The following is a 6,261-nucleotide window of genomic DNA, read 5'->3' on the forward strand; positions in this document are numbered from 1 at the left end:
CTGTCCCACCGCTGGCCCCCCAGGCCCGCTCCCAAGGGGTCCCGCAGGGTGGAGGTGGCGTGGGATGAAAGCACCAGAGACCAGGGCTTAGGAGGACTGGCACATGGCACCAGCACCAGCAACTTTACTTTTTACACACACTGTTTTATACTAAGCTGTGGCTGGTCACGCTTCATAGATCACTGCTAGGGCTTGGCCTATCATAGGGAAGTAGCAGATCATTACAAGCTGGGCAAGACTGGGCAAGCTTTGTCTAGATCCATCTATGTATGACAGTTGCTATGACAAAAGTCTGCTTGCCTAGATCACAAGAACTGGGGTGCAAGCCAAGTTCATGTCCTTTACAAGACTTGGAGTGGGGTCAGGCCTTTCCTGGACCCTCACTGTCTCTTACATCTCCCCCTTCTTCGTGTCTTAAGCGAAGTTCGTGTACAGGGGTTTGCAAGGATTGGAGGCTTCCTCCAATGGCTTGGATGTAGGCTGGAAGTAGACAAAGCAGAATGGTTATGCATATAAGTAGCATAATCCCGGAACCCAATCACGAGGTCCACCGGGTAGAAGAAAACCAACTTTCAGTCTCATTAAAAATCTTAGCTGCTACCTCCGCAGGCGGAAGCCAAGGTCCCTTTGCACTTATTATAGCCTGAATTTCCTTTAAAGTTATATAATCAATCATTGTTGCTAAGTGAAGTTACTAAAACGTAAGTGAATTATATAAAACCGTAATTAATCAATAATGCCCTCTTACCAAGGTACTTATTAATCAACTTTGCCCCATTGCTCTAGCTACTAATATAAACTTGCCCGTTTCCCAGTTAGAGGCGAGGTTGTGTAATCCACTATCTACTTGTTGGGCTGTAAGGATAGAGGTTTTTAAAGCAAATCCTGATGCGACAGCAGAAGAAATAATTACCATAGTAAATACAATAAAAGCTATTAAGGAACATACAGAGGAACAGTGGGTACATTCCAGGTGAGAGTCTGGTTAAACAATGCTTGAAAATGAGAGTCCCCCAAATGTCCCTTAGGCCTCACCCAAGTCCCTTGAATATAGTCCAAGTCATTGGTAGGCAAAGGCGGATCAGGATCAGTCCAAGTCTGCAGAGTGAAGGTTGGAGGATCAATCACATGAGTCCAGTGAACTGCAGCCGAAGTCACTGGCAAAAGTCCAGTCAAGGTAATTAAAGCCGAAGTCAATCCCCGGGAAGAGTTCCGAGTGAATGCTTTGAGCTTCCGCATCCAGCCTCTTCAAAGAGCCCCAGGTGAGGAGGGGCCATCTCCGTCCGAAGGGTCTGCAGACGACGCCTCCGCTGGAGCGTGTCCTGAAGGTTTATGGCTTCTCATCCTCTTCCTCAGAGATCCGATCGCAAACTCGGTCATTGGGGTCTGCATCTGGAACTTAAACACAAGTATACCCTCTTCCCCAAGTTAGCATCTCCACCGGGCCTTCCCAAAAGGACTCCTGATCCCGGTACATTACTTTAGAATTAGGCTTATGTTCTTGAGGAACGAAGTGTTTTTCAGCAGCTATTTCCCTATGCTGCTGATTTTAAAAAATTTAAATAGTGAATGTTGTAATATTTGGTGAGGAGAGTACGGACCCCCTAGCTCCCCCTTCTTTGTTTTTTGGATTTGATTTTTCAGGGAACGATGTGCCCTTTCAACTATGCTTTGTCCTGGGGGATTATAGGGGACTCCAGGAATATGAGTGAAGAATTTACTTTACTAGGATTTAATTGCTTATAAAGATACTGGCTTTCTGTGGTAGGTATTTTTATTAATAAAGTTAGTAAATTTAGTAAAGTTTTATGTCTGATTTATGAGGTGTAAATACTGCCTATCTCTAGCCTAATTTAAAATGTAGTAGCGAGGAGCTTTTGTTATTTCAAATTATATCCCAAAATTCTATTGCTGTATTTTAAGAAATTTTAAATAAAATAACTTGTTTTGCCCTTTCTTAGAGGCAAAAACTTAAAATATATATTTATTAATTTTTATTTGATAAAGCTTTTCTATGTGATTTAGAGAATAAACTTTTGAAAACATTTTAGGGGTCCGTGAAATGTGCTAAAGTTATTCCTTGGCTATAGTTTTGAAATCTAACTTGAAAGACTATTAAATATATATGTGTATATATGATTTAAAGATTATATATTTTTTTATAATTATTAAGAGATATTAATTATTACATTTGGCTTACTGGCCTGTACTATTTGATTAATTTCCTTTTAATATTTCTCTTCTTCTCATAATTCCTTATTCTTAGAAACTTCAATCCTTTACAGCTAGTATTTCTTAGATTATTAAGAGCAGGTGCTTCCTTCCTTATGCAATTTTTAATATTTCTCTTCTTTTTTTCTGGCTTAAGAGATGGTTGATTATGGTCATGCCTGGGATCTAAACAATCTCGTGTTAAATTCCATAAGGAAAATGCATCAACCGGTATCTTACTTGGCCCAAGGGCTTTATAATGATTGCGCATTTGTTTTCCAATTTTCTGCCACGTTTCTAAGTTAACGGTTCCTTCCTCAGGGAACCATGGGCAGACTTCCTGCACAAAATTTAAAAAACGCTCTAGCTGTGAAGTTGTTACACGAGCCCCTCTTGCCTGCAGCATGTTCTTTAACATCTGCGCATACAGAGAGTGCTCTTTGGTCTCTAATTGCCCCATGTTTTACTCCTAATTAATACAAATGACCCAAAACTTACTATTACTTGATTGATTGATTGATTGACTCAGCCGACTGTGACTCCGGGGTCCTCACGAAGCCCACCTTCAAGTCCCTGTTCGGGCGCCAATTGTTGAGGCCCGCTCCCAAGGGGTCCCGCAGGGTGGAGGCGGCGTGGGATGAAAGCACCAGAGACCAGGGCTTAGGAGGACAGACACAAGGCACCAGCACCAGCAACTTTATTTTTTACACACACTGTTTTATACTAAGCTGTGGCTGGTCACGCTTCATAGATCACTGCTAGGGCTTGGCCTATCATAGGGAAGTAGCAGATCATTACAAGCTGGGCAAGACTGGGCAAGCTTTGTCTAGATCAGCCGTGGGCAAACTACGGCCCGCGGGCCGGATCCGGCCCGTTTGAAATGAATAAAACTAAAAGAAAAAAAAAAAGACCGTACCCTTTTATGTAATGATGTTTACTTTGAATCTATATTAGTTCACACAAACACTCCATCCATGCTTTTGTTCCGGCCCTCTGGTCCAGTTTAAGAACCCATTGTGGCCCTCGAGTCAAAAAGTTTGCCCACCCCTGGTCTAGATCCATCTATGTATGACAGTTGCTATGACAAAAGTCTGCTTGCCTAGATCACAAGAACTGGGGTGCAAGCCAAGTTCGTGTCCTTTACATGACCTGGAGTGGGGTCAGGCCTTTCCTGGACCCTCACTGTCTCTTACACCAGCCCGCCGGCAGCTTCCACAGGTCAGAGTAGCTAGAGGAGGCAAAGGGGAGTGTCCCCACTGGGTGGTCACCCAGGACAGCGGGGAGCCACCCCAAGACAGGCAGCTGGGGCCTGGGCGTGGTCCGCCAGCTACAGAGCAGAGAAGGTCAAAGCCATCTGTTACCAGCCGGGTTGGCCTGAGGGTCACAGGAGCCAGGAAGGAGCGGCCTCTTGGGTGAAGGCATCTGTCACATGGTCCTGGGTGCAGGTGGTCAGTTGTCCATTCCAGCCTCCCCTGCCCCTTGTCTTCAGAGCACCCCATGTCTGCACCACCATTTATTCAGCTGTCCTCTGGGCCACCACCCCACCCCACTCAGCCCCCTGCTACTTAGGGTACCCAAGTCCCTTAGATGCAGCTCACCTGGTCCCTCCCCACCTCAGAGGCCCTGCCCGGCGGCCTGGCGAGCTGGTGTGAGGGCAGGTCGTGCTACCCCCTCTGCCTGTGCACTTGGAGGGGGACTGTTGCCAATTAAACGTCCCTGAGGAAGCTCAGTGGTGCCGCGCTGTGGTCTGGTGACCAGTGTCTCCGCCTTCGATTCATCCTGAGGCCAAGCTCTCCACACCTGTGTGGCCAGTGCTCCCACTATGCGGATGGGCAGTGAGGCCCAGCTGGGCCCAGCCCAGCACTCGCGGCTCCACTCCCTCGGCCTTTGGGACTGGGGCCTGGCCTGCGGGCTCACCCCTGCCGCAGCGGGCTGTTCAGCATTTGGCACAGCACCTGCTCTCCTCGCCACCCCATCTTAAATCTATCCCCTTTCTGAAGAAAACTGGGTCCCAGCCAGCTGCCTGGCCCCACTGGTGCCCGGACACTAGGCTGTGTGCCACCTTTGCACGGGGGTCTGTCTCCTGAACACTGCTGGGTGCCAGGCGCCTTACACAGCGTATCACAACAGCCTGATGCCAGGTGAGGAAACACCTGAGAGGGAGCCGGGCTGCTCAAGGCCACACAGCAGGGAGGGTGCAGGACTCCCGAGGCCCCACATGCCCTCCAGTAATGGGGCCATCGGGGGCAGGGCTGGCGGGTGCAGACAAACCCGTGGGGTCCCCCCTGCAGCAGTCCCCGGGTGAAGTCAGCCAACACCTGCCTTGACTACACTCCCTCCCTCCTAGACACCGGCCTTGACCGTGTCCTTGGACAGAGAACTAGCAGTGTTCTTGCCGGGACTGTCCTATTACCAGAACCCGTAGGTGGACCGTCCTGTCCTGGCCTGCGCGTCATACTGACCAAGTGTTTGCTTACCTCTGCGCTCAGTGCAGGACGCCCTTCCCCCTCCTCTGCCTGGCTAACTCCGCGTCTGACACCATTTCCTCCAGGAAGCTCTCCCTGCCTGATCACCAGGCTGCTTTTAGGTGTGTCTTGCTCAGCTCCCCACTAACTGCGCCATCAGTGTCAGGCTGCACTTGAAATGTCAGAGGGGAGAAGAAAGGTGGTCACCCAGGGCCCCTCAGCCGTGTCCTGGCCCGTGCAGGGGTGGCTGGCATAACTCTGTCACTCGGGGAGAGCTGGCCCGTCTGAGGCTGCAGGCGCCGGAGGCCTGTGCCAGGAGCCTCGCTCTCGCTCTGGCTCTGAAGCGCTGTCCTGGACACGTGCTCCCTCTGGCCGCGCAGCCACTGTCCCCTCCTCAGCTGTCCACTGCCGTGCAGGAGGCTCCCTGTGCTTGTCCCTCAGGTGCAGCTCAGCTGGTCTCCCCACAACACGGCACTGAGACGCATGGAGGTGAGGGGACACCGACAGTCAGAGCTCCCCTGGAAGCAGTCCTTGCCCACCAGGGGCCAGAACCACCCTGTCACCCAGACACCTGCTGGGCTGGCCACCTCGTCTATCCTGATCCTGGGGTCTCTTGGGGAACTTTAAGGACGCACAGGTTTTAGCAAAAGGAAGTCGGGACAGGCTGCTTTGTAACAAACTCACTGTGTGGCCTTGGACGAGTCACATTCCCCTTGTCTATGCCTCCGTTTTGCCACCTCACAAAATGGTTGGCAGCACCTCTCACCAGGTGTTACCAGACAGCCCCTGAGTCCGTGGGAGGGGCTGTCCCCAACCTCGATCCTCGTCTTCTCATATAAATGAATTTATAAGAGATCTTGACTGCGTTGTGTAAAGCCAATTTATTAAAGCAATGAAAGCATGCACCTGCATTAAAGAAGCAAACCTATACATATTTGGCTTATGAAGCGCAGGTGAGCTCTCAGTAAATCGGAAGAGAAGGTTGGGTGGGGGTTGGAGGTATTACTATATACCCTCCCGTCTGCAGGTTTCAGAATTCCTCTGCTGACTATTTTGGTACAAATTAATTCTCAAGTTCCCTTTTTACATTGCTGTGGCCTTCCCAGAATTCACGAGAAGCATCTGGCAACTGTGTCTCGAAGAGCCTTGCTGGCTTCTCTGCTTAGGGAGTAAAGCTGCCCCTTTCACCTTTCCCCCTCCCCTCCTTTCCTGCATTCTCTCATTAGGGAGGCTTTTAACCATTTGCCCTCGTGTCCTTGGCTGAGGAAGATAATGGTTTGTTAGTTACAAGCTGGCTGCCAATAGTTTTGCCTTGTTTTAACTTTCCTGTCTGTTTCCCTATTCCACTTGCCCTGGAATTTTCCTAGCTCCTTACTGCCCTGTAACAAAATGAAGACGGTGGGTAGAGTGAGCCCAGGTTGGCTGGTAGACTGGCACCTGTCACTACACAGCCCCACCTTGGACCATCCCATGCACAAAATAAGGACCTTTGCTTGCATTCTCCACCGGAAGTGGTGAGAGTCCAGACCAGGACTGTTAAGGGGGGACAGGTTCCCGGGAGCCTGTGTCTGTGCCTCGGGGCTTC

This window comes from Myotis nattereri, assembly GCF_964212035.1.
Source record: "Myotis nattereri genome assembly, chromosome: 1".
Classification (NCBI taxonomy): Eukaryota; Metazoa; Chordata; class Mammalia; order Chiroptera; family Vespertilionidae; genus Myotis; species Myotis nattereri.